This window comes from Perca fluviatilis, chromosome 20 (assembly GCF_010015445.1).
Source record: "Perca fluviatilis chromosome 20, GENO_Pfluv_1.0, whole genome shotgun sequence".
NCBI lineage: Eukaryota > Metazoa > Chordata > Actinopteri > Perciformes > Percidae > Perca > Perca fluviatilis.
Genome location: NC_053131.1, coordinates 4,172,056 through 4,196,526, shown reverse-complemented (window position 1 = coordinate 4,196,526; position 24,471 = coordinate 4,172,056). Strand labels below are relative to the sequence as shown.

Genomic DNA, 24,471 nt, shown 5'->3' with positions numbered 1-24,471 from the left:
CCCTAAATACATGACTTTTTTAATATTTAACTGCACGTACCCATACTTAAATTACCTTTTCAGCTTTTGTGGAGGCATCATGTTGAGACTTACCCCATCCTCTCCAGCAAGAAAGAGAGAGAGAGAGAGAGAGAGAGAGAGAGAGAGAGAGAGAGAGAGCGAGAGAGATGTTCATTTCATTAGAGGGAGCGGACAACAGAGCGAAGGAGTAAAGAGAAAGAGGGGAGAGACAGGCACATTACCCACTCAAAGCCCTAAACCCCCTCAAGGACTCAGCTAGTTGAAACAAATTGTGCAAAACGTGACAGAGAGACTCACCCCGACTTTCATGGAGAAATCCAGCCTAAGCCATCTGCTTAAAAAGGTGAAAAGCTCATTAAAATTCAAATAAGCAAAGGAGGGAGGGAAAAAAAAAAAAAAAAAAAAAAAAAAAAAAAAAAAAAAAAAAGGGATTAAAAAGAGGCTAGTTTCTCCCCCATTTAGAGGGGTACAGGAGCAGTTTGGGTGTGTGTGTGGGGAGCACCAGCAGTTATCACTCAAACCAGTCAAGACGCACAAAGAAAGCCAGAGGGGAGGAGCACAATATTTCAGTCTGTCCTGCCTTCTTAGAGGTCACTGGTTGTTGGACCAGAACTCTGCAGCTCAGCGCTTGACAGCAGGTACTCGCCAACAACCAGCAGGTGCTAAAATTACTCAGGAGTCAACTCCTAGGTACAAAGTTCTCAAAGATGAAAGCATATTAAAAAAAAAAAGAGCCTTACTCTAGTTAGATAGTAATGTTTTGCAGTTAGTATTGTAAGCCAGTAGGGCTGTTTGCATGTGATGGCACAGAGTAAATCAGGATGGTTACCATTCGTACTCATAGCTGTAACGCATCTTAAACTACTATCAGATCTAAATCTGGGAAGTTAAACTATTTTTTTTTTTTAAATCCAGCATCATGGCAAGACAAATGTATTGGTATGGCACCTTTTAAACACTAAGGCAATTGAAGGTGCTTTGCATATGGAGTACAAATACAAAATCTAGATGTAATAAAACAAGCTAATATACTATCATATAAAAGATGAAGATGAATGAAATAAAATAAAAGTATACTGTACAAAACACCAATATTGGTGAAGTTCCAGTGCAGTCACATGTCTACAGAGTAAATAGCGACAAATTTAACAATTATGAATTTTTTGGTTTACTTTGGTGCAGGCCTCATCCAGTAGTTCTCATTCCAGCCATGTGGTCCTTTGAAACCAAAGGCTGCTTCACCGTATTTTAATTTATTAATTTTTTTAAAGATTATATTTTTTGCCAATTTTAAGCCTTTATTTGATAGGACAGCCTAGACTTGAAGGGGGATTAATGTGTTAATTAAGGTCACGGGTCAGAGTGGACCCGCGACTGCTGCGGCGAGGACCAAGCCTTTGTACATGGGGCGCACGCTCTCCCAGGTGAGCCACCCAGGCGCCCCGGCCATGTTTTATTTTAATCTGAACAAATAAGTATACCAGTCCCAAGCTCGAGAGGTATATTCCATCCATAAAACAGTGTTTCATAAACAATCACTAGTATTTGAAAATCAATGACGGATCATTCTCATCTGCGACTATCTGGTTAAGACACAATAATGGTATTGATTGGTCATAAGTATTTTTGTGAATGTGGATATTTGGCATAGAAACAATAATACAAGTAAGTAAAATTGGTTTTGTTCTTTTAAAAAGGAATTAACACATTGATGATAAATCATTTATGTACACAATTATGTGATACAACTTGCACTAACAAATTATTCTAACAAAATCTTTTGTACAATAAATCAATCCTGGCTTTGAATATTCTAAAATGTCCACCAATACAAATGCACGTTTATTTGTTAATAGATAAATATACAAATGTATGCACAAAATATCTTCAGCATTCCAGCTCAACCAATACTGATCAATGCCCTGATCGACCATTTGTCAGCTGGAAGTGTTTTAACTCTTTTCCTGCTTTGCTCTATTTGTGGCAACATTTCATTTGCGACTGAACTTGGAGGGAAATGTTGGCACAAAACCACGCGATGAAATGCACTCACAGGTAACACCCTTTTCCCATTTAGTGCATTGGAGGAGGACAGAGCTCCTCTGAACATGTCAGTCTGCGGTTTGGCCTGCGCTGTAAAACACTGTTTGGGCCTGAACTTCATCAATATTTTACCAGCTACTATTTTACAACTCTGTTAGGCAGCCGCCCAGTGCGGCTGTAGACAGCACAGCCATCTGAACCTCTGAAAGCACGCCACTTAGGTCTGTAACTGCGCTACGGCTTTACATTTAATGCATAACAATCTGAGCAGTAGGAGGTTGCGAATAGCTCTAATACAATCCCAGAGTGTCTGCAGAGCTGCACTCAAGCGTGTGCACTAATTGATTGGCGTTGGTCACGTTATTAGGTCGGCATTATTCATATTTATGTGCACAGGTAGATTTTTTCCCGTGTTTAAATGCTTGCAATATATCTAACTGGAGTCCTCCTGTGAAATCAACGCCACATGTGCAGCAATGGAAGGCTTGAAATTGTAATTGCACAATATTTCTTCATAACAGAACGTGCAATAATTTTCACATTAAAAGCAAAAACATATTAGCGGCTCAATTGGACGTGCACTGCGGCAACTGTAAACTATATTGCTCCAATTACATTTTATGTTTCAAAATTACCCTCGGTATTTCACAATTTCCACATGAAATATGGCCAACTAGCACCTTATTAACACAAGGAGAGGACAGAAGGGTTTATTAATCGAGCCAGAGTTTAATTTGGAGAGAACACGCTCAGACCTGCTCATAATCAACGGTGGTGGTGGTGGTGGGGGGCATTGAAATATGGCAGGAGGAATTTTCTCCTTTGTAAGTCAGACCCCAAGCTTTTCCTCCAATAGATTTTTACACCTTTCATTACCTGGTGAAAGGGAGAAAAAGGGAGAGAGGCATAGCGGAGGAAGCAAGAGAGCAGGAAGAGAGAGACAGCGAAGGGGAAAGTGATCAGGGAGCTCAGAACACAACTGGTGACGGCGCTTCGTTACTGGCTCCCAGCAGGTCAAACTACTCTTTTATTTTTTATATTGTCTAAAGGACAATGAAGACACAGTGAATGATACAAATCTGTGAATGTCCTTGATGCAGTACAACTAAACTTTCTTTGCATGATGAGACAGTTAGGAAATACTATTTGGTCAAATCATCAAATGGTACCATTTACCAAAAGGGTGTCAGGGTTTATGTTAAGTTTTTTTTGGGCTTCTATGGCCTTTAATAGACAGAATAGCTTAAAGACAGGTAAGGGGAGAGGGGGGAGGAGCGACATGCAGCCAATGTAGAAGAAGTGCTAACAACCGTCAGCTCTCCTCCTCCCTTCCAAGGGAGGAAATACAACATGGCGAATATCTGAAAGCACCATCTTATGACACAAACACACACTCCCTTTAGGCCACTCACAGTCCCCCCCCCCCAAAAAAAAAGAGCTTTGATCTCACAAATCCATATATAGGGAAAAGAGCTAGCAAACAGTGTCCGCCCCTCTACCTGGACATCCATCCGTCTCTTACCAGCGCAATGTCGATTACGCCTCGGCAGGTGATGGCCACTCGCCTTTATTCGCCCGTGTGTGACCATGCCCTAACACTGTCAAAGATGTTAGCCTTTATTTGAGCTACTAGAGGTTCTTTGTCTTTTCCTGCAACACTTCACATTCACAAATATACCCACACTCAAATTAACCAGTACCAGTACAACCATAGTGTTCTACTATTTAGCAGGTTCGAGTTCCCCTTGCTCAAGTGCACCTTGTCTTTGGTCTGGGAATTTAAACAGACACGCTTCTGGTCACACACCCTCCAGACTCCCAGGTGACTGTCAGTCGGATTAGATATAACTCCGCGGAGGTGGAATCCTGACAGTTTGGATTATAGAAAAGAGAAGGAAACATATCATTTTTACTTTAAGGCACACACACCTACATCCACGTAGTGTAAACATATCACCACGGAGTGTAACACCACCTGACACAGTGCTGTGCAGCCCTTAAAGCCTTGTCAGCTAGGGTTTAGTTCAGAAATTAAACTAAGTCTAGTTGGAGTAGAGAGGAACACACACATGCACGCACGCACGCACGCATGCTAAAAGGGGCGTGTAGCTTTGACAAACTCAAATATGATGACACCCTTTTAATCTGACAGAGCCATTTGACGGGCAGAGTGTGTGCTGTCTACCTCTGCTTTTACACCCGCTTTTTCTGTCGTTTTTTCACCCAGCTGACTTTCCCTCTGTTTCTCTCTCTATGTCTTTCACACACAGATTGTTACTTGCCCACACTGAGACAATGAGCTCTCTCTGTTTCTCACACACACACACACACACACACACACAGCGTTGATCATTAGACTGAAAAAGAGAATAATTAATACGCATCATTTCAAACAGGATGTACGATATGCAGAGCGAGACACAAGAAAAACACACACATAATGAAAAAAAGTATTTTCAAGAGGGCATGTTTGAATCTTATGTAAACATTATGCACATGGACACACACACATCTTCAATAAATAATGACACATCAGCGTGTCCCTAAAATATTTACCATATGCTTATTTATCTTCCAAATGAAACTGCACAAAGACTTAACAAAGAGCTATGGCACAGAATATGTGTGAGTGTGTGTGTGAATGTGTGTGTGTTTGATATTACAGTCTGTACTTAGAGGCATTACAGCACCCGCTGCTCTTGTTTTTTTTCCGCGTTGTTTCAATAAAGCTGGGAGGCCTCTCGGATTGGAGCACCGGCCTTTTTGAAGTGGTAATTACTCTGGTTTGTATTGCTGCTCACTCTCTTTCCCTGCCTCTCTTTACCTCTCTCGCCCTCTGTATCCTGTGTGCTTTTGGCTAGTTTCGGTTTTGGTGTTTGTGTGTCTGTGTCAGTACAGTCCTGATGCATTTTTAATAGGCCTAAGAGGATGTGGATGGGGACACACACACACACACACACACACACACACACACACACACACACACACACACGCCCGCACTCACGCACATACATACACACACACACACCAAGCAGTGAGGAAACTACACTTGGTGTTTTAGTCTTGAACGCTGTTGAACAAGTTACTTGAAAAATTAAATGTATTACTGACTACTCAGTGAAGAAGTAGTTTTTAGATTATTTTACTTAATGTTCCACAGCACAATTTATGACATTAACTGTTACATTACTTTCTGTTACATGGTCGTATTCATTCAACGTGCCTTCCAACAACCCCAAAGCCGCTACACCCTCATGTTACATGTTGGGCTGAGTCTCAAACCACAAAACGTTTTAGGTACTGACAACAGTGTGTCTGAAGCACTGAGTATCGAAAACTATCAAGTTCTAAAAGCCAACATTGATCGTATTTTTCGAATCGTAACTATGCTTACTTATTCTTTGATCAGATAGTGACTGAGCTTTAGTTTTCTATTCAGGCAAAGTTGTACGACTGCTTTGTTCATTTAACATTTGAGATAGTTGGCGGTTTGGAGGTATTTACTGACCTTTGCCAGCTAGCTTAGCCCTGGTAGCTGCATGTAAACTGCAGTCAAGCCATACAATTCACACAACTTCCCACTTACCTAAATGTATGCTTACCAGTGCCTTAGCAAGCCATCTCACAAGACATGCGAATTAGACAAATTTGGAGTTACTGGAAGGTAGATTTTCACCTTGCATGGCAGCTGGATTCTCAAGCTCACGCAAGAATCACGGGATCACATAACACACATATCCATCTTGTTAGGCTTCAAATAACATGTTTGTGTCAGAACAGCAGCAGACCAAACCAATCAGCATCCAGTGAGGAACTACTAGCAGCTACGGGCATGACTGTTCATTTAAAAAAACAATGGAGGACGTGATAGTTTTATTTTTTTCCAGTTTCCAATGAGGGCGGTTCTCCACCTCCTGGTAACAGTCCCCCAGTAATGCTGTAATGAAAGAAGTTCTACACCACTGAACAAAGTCCTCATAAAACATGTTACTAATGCTTTACTACCCAGCATTGGACTTGAAGACATTTCGCCACAACTAATCATCCCTTCTGAAATTCAGACCTCTGCTCTGTCTGTATTTTAATGCGTGTGTGTGTGTGTGTGTATGTGCTCTTAATTTTCCCCTTACTCTCCTCCCTCCATCCAGTTCTTCTAAAGTGACGCTCTACCTTTCCTCTGTAAATCCAGCATCCTGGACACAAACACACACAGACACTTAGAGCAAAACAACCGAGACATGAAGGCTGGAAAAGACAGAACGAGCTGGGTGGAAATACATACATAGACACAAGGAGAGAAAGAGAGAGCCATTAATAGAGCATGCAAAGGCAAATCGGCATCTTGTGTGCTTCTTAGCATTTTCAAAATCCCTTTTTGCGATTTTCGCCTCGTCGCCTCTCTCTGCTGCGTTAATCACTTTGCATGCACTCATTTAAATATTAAAATTGTCTTTAATCATCAAAGCCAGTGAGCATCATGCATATTCATATCATCTTACCCCCCTCTCCCCTCCATCCATCCATCCCCTGGATCTCAGGTTCATTACTCTGCCGCACAGCCATCAGCCACTTCCCTAAACACACAGTTTACACACATACACTAGCCCATGTATCACACACACACACACACACACACACACACACACACACACACACACACACACACACACACACACACACACACACACACACACACACAAACACACAGCTAGCCACCAGCGCTAACCAGTGCTAAACTGCTAACTAGACTAAAACACACATGCATCCCTCCAGTCTAAACTGAGCGAGCAGACTTGTCATCCATTCTGGCTGCTAGATGGCTGGAGCTGGGAGTATTTGTCAAGAGGCTCGATGAAATCCTCATTTGCATAATGACTTTGTAGTTCGCATTAATACAATTTGCATATGAAGCCGTGTTAATTACTCCTGATCAGCCTTTTTTGCATTCATGCATGGTAATTTTCGGCGACTTGCGAAAATTGATGTCCTGGCGTCAGGGATGAGATTGGTGGAAGAGGCTCATGTGCGTGTGAATGAGGATGAAGGCAGGGTGGAGTGTGGGGGGGGGGGGATTTGCAGTTAGCTGTGGTTTGTTTTTTAAGGCAGCGTCTTTCTATGTCTGTCCACAACTTTTATGAAATAATTGTTGAGAGTAAAAGGAGAGGCTTTTCAGTAAAATCCCCACCTAAAACGCACACACACACACACACACACACACACACACACACACACACACACACACACACACACACACACACACACACACACACACACACACACACACACACACACACACAGGCTGCCAGCCATTTGTGAATCTATTGTTTACTCTCAGTTCTTCATTTCAAACAGTAGAGACCTTTTTTTTGTTGCTCTCAGCTTCTCAAACTATGCTGGGTTTATGTCAAGACTGGATAATATTCACAGCATTTAATATATCAATACCCCACAGGGACGATCAGGTTTAACAAACCTCCCGCTAAACCCAGTTAGAGAGTTCTTTCATGGTCCCTCCAGGGATTGGGCATTTATTTATGGTATTCTTTTGGCCTTTAGCTTGTGGTTTTGGCACAGAGCTTTGAATGTATGTGTCATGTGTGTTTTTATTAGATGCGCAAAAAAATCGAGCTCTGGTTTAAAGGAGAGAAAATGTTTTTTTTTTTTTCTTGGTACTCTGATTCATTTGAACACAACGACAGAATTAGACTCTTTTTCGTTTTCTTTCCATTTTAGTGGTGAGAGCTCATGAGAGATTTCGGTTCTGCTCTTCATGTTCTACTGATTACTTGTCAATCAGAGTGAAGTCTTTTCCCTGTAGGTTCTGTAGGTGGCACTTGTTTTTCATCCCTTCAGCCATGGTAGCTCTAGCTGCCCATCTAGCTATTTCTCCTCTGTTTACTTCCGGAACATGTAAAACATCCCTTTGTGTGCTTCCTGTGGTAGACAGATTATTAAATGAATGCAAAAATAGTGTAAAACATACTACTTTTTGAACTGGCATGCAATATTTTCTCTTTTGCATATAGAGAGCCAATGTCCTGGTGTCACACCTGCGGGCTGACCACTGTTGGTTTTGGTCTTTCTGAAGAAAAGAAACATTTGGGGTTAATTGTCCACATTCTAAGATAAATGATACATACTACAGCACATGCTATTAGAATTTAAACCCTTCATGACTTTGACAAAGTTAGCATACAAAAAAACTAAGCTCCCATTAATATTTACCAGTGAGATAGCATGAAATACGTTATTGTAACCGCTTCATTTTTAATTTCATCTTTCAAACTTTTTAACTATAAACTCTGCTGTCTGAAACCGTTAATGTCTGACTTGTTGGAAAAGATGTTAAGTAAGGCAACAATGAAATTTTTTTAAATAATGTGAATTAAAGTCCAGCCACACAGTCTAATAGAAGAGCTGACATATCAACAAGATACACATTGGGTCATCAGAGCCGTAATAATCGCTTCGAGGAAATGGGAATCTCTGAAACTACTATAGGTTCCTTGGTAAATAATCACTCTGTCTATGGGAGAGGCTTTCATAGAGTGTGTTGGCTTTTTTGACTCTGAGAGATCAGATCAGGAGATAAAGCGGTAGGTGTTTCCAATTGAGTCCGTGAGCTAGGAGATGTTGTCAGACAGGTAGTATGTGAAAGTGAATAAAAAGAGGAGAAAGGCTGAAGGAGGCTGATTGTGAAGCTTTGTGGAGGTGACAATGGCTGGATGCAAAGCTACACTTCCCTCTGCATTCATCTGGACTCACTACTGATGATATTTCAGGACCCAGGCCCTCCAGGAAAGGCTGCACCACAGACTCATTCTGAATGCCATTGTACGCTATGTAGGCTGCAGCGCGTGTGTGTGTGAGAGAGTGTGTGTTAACAGAGAAACTGTGCTGGCTGCTTCCAGTTTCCTGTGTGTGAGTGTGTGTGTGTGTGTGTGTGTGTGTCCGTCCGTGCGCGTGCGTGTGTGTGTGTTTGTGCATGCACAGGCGTGTACGTTTTGTGTGTACTTGGAACATGTGCAAGTGTGTGTTACATGCTAAATGTCTGTAAAAGTGTATGTGTTTGTAAAGATGTAGTGTTTTTTTTTCCATAGAAGTGGAGGTCATTGGTGAAAATGTCTATAGAGGCACATTCAGTTTTATGAATGCAGACTGATAAAGTATTTTTAATCATGGCAGACTATGCTGGGTTTGAGCTCCATATGATCCATTCTTACAGTTACCCAACCCATTTCCCCAGTGAACCTCAAACTTGTCTTTTTATTCTCAGTAACAGAATGAAGGTGGGAGTCACATCCTGGCATATCTAGAAAATATCCCATCTGCAGTTTAAGTAATGAGCCACAATATTTACTTTATTAGTTATTATTAGTAATAACTATGTTTTACTGCTATCTCTGATACTTGAAGTCAACCTATATTAAATCTTCTTTTATTATTACTAAGTTACACTTAGAATGGAATAAATAAAAAGAGAACTGGGTGGCAAGCATGAAACTAATCTTAATTTCTAAGAATAGGTTTGCATTTTTATTTGTGGAAGCTTAAACGTACAGCTTAAACTACACGCTGTGTCCTGTATGAATTAAGGTGCAAAGAGTTACAGTGTTCCACATAAATACACATCAAACTCCCTGTGTCTTACTCCATGGGTTAGAACTGTAGTATCTACCACATTGGAGGAGTAAACGTTCCAGTCATCTGGCCTGGGGCTAGCTTTTAAAAAATGTTTGGCATGCTGGTCATCGCCAACTCTCTCACTAGCAACTCTTTGCTCATCGTTAGCCTTTCTTCATCGCCTGAAAATATCTCCTGCCTTCCAGTGTAACACCCTGCCATTGCAGATTTCTGTGAATTAACTCCTGAATTGAGCTCGGACTGAGAACAAGTAGCAGGGATTTTCTGTGGCAGAGTTCCCCCCGCTGAGTCTTAGAGACGATGCTGTGCTTTGTCTTGTCTCCTCCTGCCAGAGCAGCCTGCTCTTTCTCAGCGTCTTTGAGGATCTGAATTCCTTGTGTCTTCTATCAACCTGACACTGGCAGCTTTCACTACAACTCTACATACCAGATTCCTGAAGTCGGAGTAGGCAGAAAGGGGGGGGGGAGCTGCATATAAAACACACACACACACACACACACACACACACACACACACACACACACACACACACACACACACACACACACACACACAGATAGGTAGTACATATAAGGTAAGCCTCTGTAGCCAAGCTGACATGTTGATGCTTAAAAAACCTCTTTGGACAAAACAGACACAGACATAGCTCTACTAAAAATAACTTGACAATATTGTGCTGCACTGTAGCAGGCAGCTCTAGCCCGGCCACACGGACAGGATGGGATTACCACAGTGTTTTGCTGCGTTGGGGGGGACTCATCACTGCCCCTTTACTCTACAATGGGCTGTTGGCGTTTAGCACCGGCCAAATCACCACTTAACAAAAGCTAATTTCTCACTTGGTTAAACTGGGAAGGATTAGGGGCCCTGTGACGGCGCAATCCATGTTTGGTGAAGAGTGAGGGATGGAGGGATGTTAGGAAAGGATTTAAACCTCAATTACAAGGGACTGAGGGCTTTGTGTGTCCGTGGTGAAGGTGGGACACTGAGGTTTAGCGACTTTGCTGGAAATGTTTGCTGTCTTGCCCACGTTTGTGGGTGTGTGTGTGTGTATATGTGCATGCAGCCGAGGGTGGCATAGCCTGACAAATACATGTTGATCCCCTTGTTTAGGAGGGTTTAAGTCTCCCCAGTTTCACATACTAACACCAACCGGGCTACACGTGAGGAGGGATGACTCACGATCGAAGCTTATGACACAACAGCAATTTAAACCATGTGTCACGTCATGGAAACAACAGGTCAAAATGAAAACCCCTTAAAAAAAAGCCTTTATTAGGATTAACACCTCATAGGATTCAGTACCACCCTGTACCCCATTTAAATATAGTATTGAACCAACAGCTTTCGGATGTTGCAATTAGAGAGGCTTTTGCAATTTTTCAAAACAAGAACCCACTTATTATATTCTTCGCACCTCTGTCACTTTGTATGCTGTATTTACAAATTGAATGATGATTGCGTCTTTTTGTTGTTTTTTGTTTTTGTGGTTATTCGGGACATTTTTGCCCTTACTGTAGATGTGTTCAGAAGACACTTCGTACCTACTGTCTGTAGCATCCCATAGCACTGCTTAAAGCCCTTTACCACCTCTTAAAGGTCCCATGGCATGAAAATTTCACTTTATGACTTTTTTTAATATGCGTTCCCCCAGCCTGCCTATGGTCCCCCAGTGGCTAGAAATGGTGATAGGTGTAAACCGAGCCCTGGGTATCCTGCTCTGCCTTTGAGAAAATGAAAGCTCAGATGGGCCAATCAGGAATCTTCTCCTTATGAGGTCATAAGGAGCAAGGTTACCTCCCCTTTCTCTGCTTTGCCCGCCCAGAGAATTTGGCCCACCCATGAGAGAGAGACATCATGGCTTTCAAACGGCAAAGTGGCAGTTGGTCAAGGCCACACTCCCACCCTCCACCTTGCCCCCCCCCCTCCTGCACCAAGGCTGAATTTTGGGAAAGAGACTTCAGATACACTATTAGGGGACCACTAAGGCCTATATAAAAGAGACTTCAGATACAGTATTAGGGGACCACTAAGGCCTATATAAAAGAGACTTCAGATACAGTATTAGGGGACCACTAAGGTCTATATAAAAGAGACTTCAGATACAGTATTAGGGGACCACTAAGGTCTATATAAAAGAGACTTCAGATACAGTATTAGGGGACCACTAAGGCCTATATAAAAGAGACTTCAGATACAGTATTAGGGGACCACTAAGGCCTATCTAAAAGCATCCAAAGAGCACCATGTCATGGGACCTTTAAAACCATTAAGCACCACCCCTTCCACCACTGCAGCGCGACTAACTTTTACTGGCGTTTCCCCACATTTATTTTGTGTGAGGGACATTCTTGGTGGTGGTGCGGTAAAACCAGAGCAGCGGTCTCTCTCCATCTTTCACCCAGATCCAGATTTTTAGCTGCTTTCAGCATCTCTCATGTCCTCGAGACTTTTAAGGAAAGAAGAGCGGGGGTTAGATTTCCCCCCTGAACACCAAACCTGTTCGTTTGTATCAAAGCTTTGCCTCACCCCTGCTGACACCCCTGAATCATTCACTTAGAGGAAAAGATAAACAAAGCTTGCTAGCTACAGTTGTTGTATTGATTTCTCTGGGCAACATCACAGATAACAAAAAGAGGGCCGGTGGAGAGGAGCTGGGCTGCTGCCATCTCTCTTTTTTTCATCTGTAAATAAATCAATAACACGCATAGTTTTTCTCCTGAGAATGCAACCTGTGTCCTGTTTCCCAGGAAAGCAAATAATGCATTTAAATCGTATTTACATTGTTATTTAGGTAGTTAGAGCGTAGAGTAGTTAGTATGTGGATCAGGGGCCTTGCCGTGTGGGAACAGGCTTTTCTACCTGTTGGTTACCATTGCTGGGGTAATTTGCCATTCGGAGTGAGGTTGGGGGTAAACAATGCTGGCTGAGGTCCAACAACTGGCAGTAAAACCCCTCTGATTAGAAACAGGCAGATCATCTCTCTTCTTTTTGCTCTCCTTTATGTACAGGGAAAGATTGTATTACTGAACACATATTGCGTATAGGATTACAGTGATTGTTAATTCCAGAAACATCTTCACATGCTTCCCTATATCCCTGACCAGGAATGCTTGTGTGCTACGTCAAAGTGTCCGCACACACCTTTTTGCTTGTCCATGACACACAGCTACATTTTTGGCCCATTTAGCGACACTCCTGGCCAACCACAGGATCCCTTAACTGCCCTTTTGGCACCACTTGAAGGCTTGCAGATAAAAAGCATACCTGGGAGGAAATTGCAGGTTGGCAGGCACAGTGTTTTCTCTCTTCCTGTCTAAAGCTGCTTAATCACCAGAGGGTTTCTCCATTGTTTTTGCTCCCCCTGCCCCACAGCACATTATTATGTCATCAAGATGCTGAGGTACACTGCAGTACTACGCGGCCACCCATGAGTGCATTTACAACAACCGCAGGATCTGAAATGTTTTCTTTCTCTGCCCAGCTGTGATTGGTCAGTGGATAAAGTGTGACTGGCAGCCAGCAGGCCTCGGCCCTCGGCGGGCCTCCGTTCATGGTCGCCGGCACAGAACCGCCATCTGCCTGGCTGTGGTGAGGAGTCTTGCTAGCAAGGGAAATCAGATCAGTGCATCCAGGGTAGCTTGATGTGAGCTTGACTGCAACAGCTAGACAAAGCATGCACACCGACACACACACACACACACACACACACACACACACACACACACACACACACACACACACACACACACACACATAGAACAGTAGTGGATGCATTGACCTAAATGGTCAGTACTTGAGTCTAATGAGCAGAGGAGCAGGCTGGGATCAGCTCTGACCAACATTGGCACTAGCCACATTACTGTGTGTGTGTGTGTGTGTGTGTGTGTGTGTGTGTGTGTGTGACATACATTCTGTAGTAATATGGAAGCATATTTAGACCACAAATACAAACACACACCTCAAATAGATAACAGTATCTAACAAACAGCCTATGCACTTAGGAGCCCCAGAAATAAACTGAAATGAACAGAAAACCCTGCACAAGTACATTTCTTTTTTATTCCAGAGGAACCACGCATTTTAAATTAGACTTTTGGTTATGGATTTAAAGTGAATTCCCTTAACATGCAATTTTGGTAGATGATGAGACGACAACATAATTGTTTTTTGGTTTTTCTTTGCCAGTTTCTATTGTGATGTTTAAATTGAAGTCATTTGCAGAAGTAGAAAGTCATTGAAAACACCAGAAAGTACTGACGCCTGTTTCCAGAGTAGTGATGACTACTGACTCCTGAGTCATTTTTGTTTATTTTGTTCTGCTTTGGAAGCTTTCAGTACGTAGCCTAATTAATCGGCAGGTAAGCCTAGGTTTCAGATTAGTTTCTTTTGTAGTTTTCTGGACTATTCATCATTTAGAAAAGTACCCACCCATCAGAATCAGAGCCTTTCCTGGGTTTTGGCACAACCACAAACAATGCTAAAAAAACCTTAAGGGAGCTCTGATTCCAGTGTTTAGGTACTTGCATATTGTATTTATGGGCAAGAACTAGGACTTATAACCCAAAACTGGGTCTAGGTTCCTTGGGGTTAAAATGCAGGCAAAGTTCCCCAGTTCCTCCTTGCATTGAAAAATGGCTTTGAGAGGTGAACCCACAGACCAGCTCGTGGGTAACTTATTTCTAAGAGATGAGTTTACAGCATTCTTTCCCCACTCTCACTCATCATCTATCTTCCCCCACTTTCTGTTCACATATTTGTTGTGTTTGGCTGCTGTATGACTGCTGAGCTATGACTTAGGCTGCATCGTGCTCACTCCTTCCAGGCCTCTCAGAGAGTCATGTCCTCATATGACAGAGAGGTATTTTGGAGTTTTTCTAGTTCCTCTTTGTCCAACGCTTTACTCCTTCCTTTTGCAGACCTATTTTTCAAACTTGCAGAGGAAATGGCCTGGTGTGTCACAGCATTTCATAGGAAGCTGCAGCATGCTCTGACTTTTTTTAGCATGTGTTGCAGCATGTCCCAGCATGTCAGAGATTGCGGCTGCGCATTGTAGCATGTCGCAGGATGTTGCTGCATGTTGCCATGTGTTACAGCTGCAGGATGTGGCGTGTGTTTGCCTGGTATATAACTTGTAATCTGTATCTGTAATCTTCCTTAGATTTTGTTATGGGTGATATATAATATGTTTTACTGATCTTCTGTCAGACTTACCTACTGGTTTATCAGATTATGTGTTAATGGAGCTGTTGTTTAAAACAAATAAAACCAGTGAATTTTAAGAGATGGGGCAGCCTTGCTAGACTATGCTTCAGACAGTGTGTGTGTGTGTGTGTGTGTGTGAGATGGTATGAGGCTCGGCAAATACAAACAGATTGGAGTGGTTATGGGAGCAGGCCTGCTTCCAGTTAGTGTGGAGACAGCAACGGTACCAAGGAGCTCCTTTCCTTTCTCTTCTCATCTCCTCTAAGAAAAAAAGTTGAGGCTTATATATTTTGTCTAGAATATTCCATCCACAAATCACGTCTGAAAACGAACAGTAGCAATAGGAAAATAAACTGTAGGCCTACACAAATTCATATAATAGACTTCAAAAATAGATACCTGAAAAATACAGGTGTGGTTTGGCTGTAGGTCAATTTAGTAATTGAACATATTATGATAAATGCATGTCCATGCTCCAAACCACTATAGCCAACAAGCTACTGTACTTTTTAATCATTGTTAATTGTAACATGCAGCTGTTGACCGCTTTTAACTCTCACCACATGATGTCAGGTTTTTTACAAGTCACATTTGTCGACAGTTGGATAGATAATTGGCTGAGCAAACCAGTCGGACTGTCTGAGTGACAATACAAAGTTGCATGAAAAGAAGACCTTTGGCAACAATCCTACTCCTGCACTGTACTAAAAGGTAGAAACTGAAACAGGTCATTAATGTTGTTTTTTACTGAAAAGCTTGGCTGAAGGCAGACGGCAAATATAAAGGAAGGATCTCCAGGCAGTGATCATAACTGTGTCAATGGTCACTAATACAAACACAAATGAGTGATACTTAGACTAAGTCCTGAATGATAATTAGGGATTAAGCTACCAGCAGGGCACTGATGGCATATCCTCACTGTTTTATATATATATATATTTATTAAAAAGTGCTCAGGAAAAAATGAAAACTGTGCTCTATGTGCAATTAAATGAACAAGTGGTGCTATTGTTTCCTCAAATAAAGGCATTTCTAAAAGCTTTTCCTCATCAGAAAATTATATTTAAAACCTTTATGCAAGGTAATGACATTTACAAAATATATATTACAGTATATTTACAGATTGTTTGAATTTGTAATCCTGACCTGAACATTTCTAAAATTATGGTTATGGCCCTGAGGATAATAACTTCTATCTTATTTTTGTAGTTTCGGTCATTCCTTATGTTGGTAATAATAACATTATACTAAATTAATTACTGATAACTGGAATTGCGGCAACTTTACTAAAACGTCAGACAGGGCAAGAAACACAAGTCAGATGTCAAGATGGGTACAATGAACAATGAGAGATTATTACTTGTGTATATTTTGGGTGCATTTTCCTTCTGAATAAGTTAGTTTAGATAACCTGGAGATTTTGTGTGTCTGTGTTTCTTGCCGGATCAGACTTTCTCGTAGTGATCCGAGTCCCCAGATCTCAACAATTACTTTGCAGAGCACAATGTTAGCATAACTGATAGAAATATTGGCAAAAACTATACAAAAATAAGACCCAATTTGTAAGAAACTGGAATTTCCCTATAATATTAGTATCAAATGAGTATGATCCAACAGTATTATGCTAGATTATGTGATTTAAAAAACACTCTGCAAATTCAATTGTTGGTTAAACTCACTTTAGGTGGCTCCCCCTTGTCCCTGCTGCAGGTATGTTTTGCTGTGGCTCTGCTGCCTTTCCAGAGCTCTCCAGTCATCCAGGCCTTATAAGGGCCTCCAGCACAGACCTGTCCCCTCATCCCTCCATCCATGCCCTCCTCTAACCTCCATCTGGTCTGGATCTGCTCTCATCCTCGACCTGCCTCCCTCCAAGTCCCCCTTCCTCCCTGCTCCTACTTCTCGCTGCCATTTCTGTATAAACAAGTGGAGTCTGACCATAACACTCAGACCCCAGGCTACGCTCCTTCATTTTTACCCCCTCTCCCCTCCCTGCTTCACCTCTTTTTTCACCTCAGCGTCTCCACGTGTAAAGTTAGTCAACTCCAATATGTCTTCTTTTATTCTGTTGTTTAACAGAGAGGAACATATAAAAAAAAAAAAAAAAGCCGCTAAAGGTTACATTTACAAGAAAAGATCTCTGCTTTGCTTTGGAAGTTGAAAAGGTGAAACTCATCAGAGGACATAATGTTGAATTCATAAACCTGGTATTACACTCAACTCTGTCTGGTTCACTGGCTGAGCGAGAGAGAGACAGAGGTCCAGGAACAGCAGAGAGAGAAAGAGAGACATCTTTTTTTTCTTGACGCCGGTGTCAGGCAGCGCTGTAATATGTCTTATTCAGACAGACGGGGCACTGCTACATCATAGTCTGGGATGGGGCTCTGGCATGTATGTATGTGTGTATGGTGTGTTCCAGGAGACTCCCACTTGGCAGCGTGCAATTTGGACGAGCTTTATATAAGTGGAGGGAAGGAGGGAGAGAATTTGGATGGGACAGGCGACAGGGAGACCTAGACAAGCGAGAGAGAGAGAGAGGGATCCAAAAATGTGTTGGAGCGCTGTCCTGGTCAAATCAGGCTCATGGCAGAGTTTCTCTATTGTGGCTACAGAGACCAAGCCAACTCTTCACCTGACAAGATGTCAATGAATAAACGTCAAAAGACAAAAACACTTTGAGTCTCCACAGAGGAGCCGTCCTTGCCGGATAGAAAAGCACTAAAGATCTTCCTCTTTTATCTAGTGGAGACAAACAGTAAGGGCATTCGGGTGGTGGTAGAAAATCTGACTTTCATGCAGGAGACCAGAGTTTGCATCATGTAACATGGTCTTTCCCTAACCAAAAAATAGTGATATTGTAGAGAAAAAATATATATATATATATATTACACCTATATGTCAGAGCTAAACATCTAATTCCAAACCTATGGGAATTAATATACTGCTGTAAGAGCCTCCACTCTTCTGGGAAGCCTTTCCACCAGATGTTGAACCTGGGTGCAGATATTCTCTCTCATTTAGCCACAAGAGCATTAGTGAGGTCCAACACTGGAGTGGGTGTTAAGCTCTGGCTCACAGTCCAGTTTATCCCAAATGGGTTGTACTGGGTTTAGGTTAGGGCTCTGTGCCGACCAGTCAAGTTCTATCACACCAAATAGAGAAAACACCTGGACCTGAATAACAGCTCCAACACCAAGTAGTGCCCATAGATAGGCAATGGCCTCTTCATTTTTTTGTACTTATTGCCACCGACCTCAGCTTGCAAAGTATTATAGCCTCTGACCTTATACGACCTTACACCTTATATGCTACAAATCTGAATCACATTTGCTGAAAAAAACTATTTCTTATTTTGCAAGAGACCTTTGAAACTACGATCGTCCCTTTAACTATTATATTAGCCCCCCACACCCGAGCTTCCCTGTCTCATCATCAACACACACTGACAAATACTAAGGCATCATGCATGGTGTGTGTGTGTGTGTGTGTGTGTGTGTGTGTGTGTCCAGGATTAGGGGGACCACTGGCACCAGGGGGTGTGTTTGGGGGAAGACGATGCCCCTACAGAAGTCTTCCTGCTACCACCCCTCACATAGACACATATACACACACACACACACACACACACACACACACACACACCCACACACACACACACACACACACACACACACTCACACACACACACACACACACACTCCCCAAGTGCAGTGGTGCGGGCCAGTGTGTGGGATTAGCTGGTATGCTCTGGCACTCTCTTCTGGTAATCCCTCTAATTTGTGAACAGGGCACACAAACTCACTGCGGCAGTTTGTTTTGGATTGCATCTCGACTCCTAATTTTCACCACTGCACTAAGGACTACTTGATTCTTGCCATGTCGTGTGAGACAGAGCTCCTTTTCTTCCACCTCCTGCTGCTACTCCACTCCCCTGATGAGCTGAATGCATTCTAATTTGGTTATGATCAGCTAAGCCTTCCTTTAAAATTCATAACATAAGAATTCCAAAACCCCTTTCGTCTCTTCCTACCTCCCTCTGCCATGGCTTGTTTACACACACACACCTTTTTTGGTTGAGTAACATGCAGAGAAGATGTGGTAATCCTAAAGTTCAACTCATGCTGGGATGGAAGAAGGTTGCATGGACTGAAAGTGAAAGAGTGAAGGCCATAGAGTTACAGAGGGAGAGAGAGAGAGAGAGAGAGAGAGAGAGAGAGAGAGAGAGAGGGAAAATAAAAATAAATGCAGCTCATGTTGATTCTTGACATGCAACCTGTTAACCTTTTTATCTGAGTTAGTCCTGGTGAGATCAAGCAGCTCTGCTGGATACCAACAGCACAATAACTAAATTCACTTGTACCTCAACAGGATTTACAATACAGCTACACTTAAAGCCAACAGCACAATAACTAGGAATGAGTTCACCTGTATCTCAACAACACAGGATTTACAGCACAGGTACTAGCCTAGCACTAGCAGTACAACCTACTCGAAGGTTGTCATGTCGCTCATCCTCAGCAACCTTTCTGTCCGACCTTTTTCACTCCACCTTTCGTTTTTTTCGGTCCTTTATCTATTTAAATTATTTTCGATTCAAACTTGATTCAGTCTTGATTACAATGAAATATTTCCACTTGACCTCTGACATTACATGGACGGATCCATTTGAAGATGTGACCAAGGTTGGTACCACTGCACCTGCCTTAGAGTATAGGTAGCCTATTGACAATTTTGGGACCATTGCTGCCCACGATAGAATTTTCTCGGCCTGTTTCATACCTCTGATCTGAAGACCACATCCACCTTTTACATGTATGTCTGGTGTTGGGCGTAGGGCAGCTCACCTGGTAGAAACTGCCCCATATACAAAAGGCTGAGTCCTTACTGCAGCGGCCTGGGGTTTGATTCCAACCTGCATGACGTTCCCTCTCTGAATGAAACAAAACGTTGAATTTTCCTTTCAGTTTTTCACATTCAACACATCATAATTCACGAAGAAAACAACCTTGGATGGGAACCCAGCTCATGGCATGTAGACTGACGGTAACCGCCTGTATAGCAGCAAGAGTTTGGGGTTTGCCTCTTGGTCTTTAGCCAACAGCATCTGCGGCGAGCTGAGCTCAGAGATGACTCAGTTTCCCCAGAAGGAGTTTCTAGTGAAGTAGCTGTAGTGAATCAGTGACTCAGACGCAGCAGATAAAGCCCATACTGACTGCGCTGTCAGAGGAAAAGTGTGAGATTCTCATTTCCGTACAGTTAGGGCTATTTAATTAAAGCTGCTTCTGTGTGGTCCTGTAAGTGATTTTAGTCGCGAGCTATTAAAGCCAATTTAAAAAGCCGGTTGGATGACGTTAAAACCCTGCTCTCAAACCACTTCATTCAAAACTAACAGACTGCTTAAAGAATACTGGGAACTTGGCACCAAATGAGCTCTGCTTTTTGAAATTATCTCATTAGGAGGACCCACACACACACACACACACACACACACTTCTAACACACACACTTCCAACACACATCTAATTTGCATGTATTTGTTGCCGTGCTATGATGATAAACAAGACATTAGCCATGCAAGAAGAGGATTTGTGACTGAAAAAAATGTGTCAGGAAACTTTTCACAAGTGTGATGAAAGGCCAAGAGGGGAACACACACACACACACACACACACACACACACACACACACACACACACACACACACACACACACACACTGCACTGAGCCACTGCCCCCTTGGCTCATGTCAGCTTTGTTCTGTATGTAAATGCCTCAGCGCTGACATTGCTCTGCTTACATTAAGACCTGCTCTGCTGCTGCACATCCTGTATGCAAACCAGCTCGGGTCTCTAATGCAGTTTTGATTGGATGGAGCGAGCGGAGGCTACTGTACAGCCCAGTGTTCGTAAGCCTCCTTGATTTAGAGATCAAGGTGAAGGGACACAGGAGGAAGAGAGTACTGTACTACCCTAACCAGAGGGATTAAGTGAATGGCAGACGGATGAATAAGAGACGCTAGATGAATCAGGATCAGAACTGTTGTCAGTGTATTTGAATCACCTTAATTAAGGAAAAACATTATTGGTTCTAGGTTACTTGTCAAACTGGAGCCTTTATATATGAGCGGTTTGCAGTGATCACTTCTATGTGGCTACAGTTGTCCAAAGTTTGTGTGTCAACAGTGACATAGACACAGTGTAGTATGACAGCTAGGCTAATTCTATCCTGAACATACACAGGAATGCTCAGAAACTCAGAATACTTACAATAGAAGCCCTAAAAAAGCCATTTGTTCAGCTAAGGAGCCGCTAGTTGTTACTTAACTTTCTCTTTATTGTTTTGTTGTCAGGGGTGGCACCATAGGGCTGGGTAATAATTCAATGTTCATTTATCATTTCTTGTATTTTAGCAAAATCATATCATGGTGATATGATTATTGTTGTACACATTTTTATTGTCTAAATTAAAGTTTTCGAGACAAAAGAGTTGTTGTTTTACACATGAAGAAAAAAGTATGTGCTGGGTCCCTGTTACAGTAACCACCACATGTGTACAGTTTTTCAAAAATAGAATAGTACCTTTCTGTGTGATAATTAGTTAACACATTATATTATTAATATTCACAATATAGACACAAAATAAAGCAATAAAGACCTAAAGACAGGGATAGTCTTCAGGTATTAAAGCAGGACTGTTAAGGCCCTGTCATATCAGATGATATTGTGTTTGAGTGGCACATACTGTAATCTCATACACATTTTCAATTAAATTAGCAGGACGCACGTGTAGTTCAGTAACCCATTTTGCCCAGTTGGATCAGCTTTGGTCTTATCCAATACTGACAGTGGTCCACAGTTCATTGCTTTAAAAAATCTATTTGAATATTTTATATGTATTTACATAGGCCTACATATTGGTGTATGGACAGTAGGTAGAAAATTCCTTATTAACACTGTAATAATGTTTTCAACTACTGTGTATCCCGTAGCTTTTACTGGTTGACCAATTTAAGAACATTTTCAAGACAAAAGACAATCTAAGAAAAGAAGACTGTATCAAAGTATGTAAAGTATGAAGGATGCATTCTACGGAGAACACATGAGGGGATTTTGTTTGAGTTTCTTCAAAGAAAAGCTTTTGCGTTTTTAAAGTAAATCCCCTTGACTTTAGGCACTTCAAGCAACCAGCGACAGGTGTATGCCTCCACTTGAGCCGGGATTGCCTCTAAGTTTAAAGAACCAAATAGTTTTTGTGATACTACTGTGATAAAAAAAAAGCTAGTACATGTGTGTGTACTTGACAATAAATCCTGTGCTGTAATGTAGTAAAGTTCAGTGAGTAAAAAAAAAAAAGTCTTGTCAGCTGAATCTATTTGCAGGTTTGGGGTTTTCAATAAACCTTGCGGTAAAGCGTCACAGGAAGAGCACCAGTTTAAGAGGATACAAAATGAAGAGTGAAAAGAAGAGAAGAGTGAAACTGTAAATTGAATGTAAAAGCATCCATGCAAGTGGAGTTTACGAGTAAAGATGAGTGCGCTTAACTATACTCAGGCTTTTTGAGGATTCACTGTTAGTCTTCTTTAGAGAAAAAAATGATGTATGTAATAATTTGACACAATAATCTGACGGCGCTCCTCCGACACTCGCTACATAACATTAATTACATCACATTAATTGCACACTTTGCGGCGATCTGCGCTTCCTCTGTAATTGCACAGATTTGACTCCCTCTCTAATCCTCTCTCTGTCTCTCTCTCTTCCTCCCTCCCTCATCTGTAATAGCTGTGATTTAATTTAGCTATTTAACCTGTAATTCCAGCAATATTTATTTATGGAGGGGGATTTGGGCCATTAGCTGCCCCAGATGAATACACTGAGATGAAAATGAACACCGCTAACTGCCAGTTGACCTTCGCACCAATTTCTAGCCGTTCCCTCTCTTTCTATTTTTATTAGCCGCAGCCACAGTAATTATGGAAAATTGAATCATAGTGAAAACTAGAATCATTCAGTAATGAGAGTTTTATACTGTGTGAAACCAAACCAGGAAGGATCAATGCAGAGGATAGAATACCTAGAAGCAAGTGCTACTGAAGGATGGAAGGATGGATAGAGGGATGCAAGCCAGTGTGTATTTGTCAGTGTATGTTGTTTCTTTTTGGATGTTTCTCCTCCACATCCAAGTATGTGTGTGTGTGTGTGTGTGTGTGTGTATGAGAATGTGAGCCAAACAAAACATAGGCAACGGGCCAGGCTTTAAGCACCAGAGTCAGTGGGAGAAAGGAGTCTCGCACTGACAGACTGATGTTAAGTCACTTCAATTTGTCATACAGTATGTATTACTGTACTACCAATTCTAATTTAATAGTGGATTCGTGCAATTTATATCAATTTTAAAACAGTAGTTCAAGTTCTTGTATTTCCAGTATTTCCATTAAATGAGATTCTAGATAAGAGCAAGCCTACTATATTGTGTTTGAAATTGAAACATTTAACAAATAGTACATAACAAATAAATCAGCACGAGTGATATAGTGATATTTGATGCCTATGTTAAAATAATGCTCACAGCTGCCTACAAATGCTTCGTTACCACTAATCCCTGAAGCCAAAGGCTGAACTCTGGACTGGATATTAGATACCCTTGTAATCTCAGTAGCAGATAGCAGGATAACATTTCACTATACTGGTACAGAAAATATATATACTTGGTCTGTTTTTACCAAAAAAGGAATCAACAATTTTCTTAGGCTACCAAGATACAGAAGAATATACATCTTCAAACTTATTCTGACTCTAAACTAGCACAACTTGTTACTAGTAATGTTAACGTAGTATTTATTTATTGATCCTCTATTATCTTAAAGCTATAGTGCGTAGTTTCTGTCTCCCCCATGAGGAATTGTAAGCAATGACAACAATTCTGCTAGTAGCCAAGGAGGACACAGAGGATTAAAAAAACATGATGGACTCTTCAGAAGAGGTCATTATCTTCACTCGAGTTTCTGCGCGGGAAAGTCGCCGGACAACACCCATTTCTGAAAATAGTCCTACTGAGAAATCCAGAGAGAGTTGTGTGGAGCTGATAGTCTTAATTAGCTTGGTAGCAACTCATTTGGCGATGGCTTGAATGTAACGGACGTTCATTAATTTAACTTTTGATCAGTCACAACTGATCTTATTTTGCATTCACTGTATAACCTATACTTTGCTAAAATGTTTTGAAATATTTAAGCAGTGATAGCTTCTCATAACTGTAATGTTAGCTGCGCTGGCTAGCTTGCTGAGGGTGTGTTGCGTTAGCATTGCTTTCTTCCACTACATTTGGCTGCAATACTTTTGTTATCTTGTATCCTTTCTGCTTTCTATTCAAATTAGAGTTGTTGTTTTTTTTCATTCAGCTTTACATATGTGTGAGATCAGAATTCTCAGTACAGTTTAGGAGTTATGTACGTATATCTTACTGGCATGGTGTACTAGGACAATGGAAAAGAGCCATTATTAGTCATTCATTTGGAAAAAATAAATGCCTGATAAGACTAAATAAGAGGGAAATTAGTTA

At 41.6% G+C, this 24,471-nt stretch overlaps 1 protein-coding gene across 2 annotated transcripts in view; it reads left to right on the top strand.

Moving 5' to 3' along the window:
* The window catches only part of bcl11ba (BAF chromatin remodeling complex subunit BCL11B a), a 46,491-nt gene that overhangs the window by 11,251 nt on the left and 10,769 nt on the right, over window positions 1-24,471 (top strand). The gene's annotated exons all lie outside the window — the stretch shown is intronic.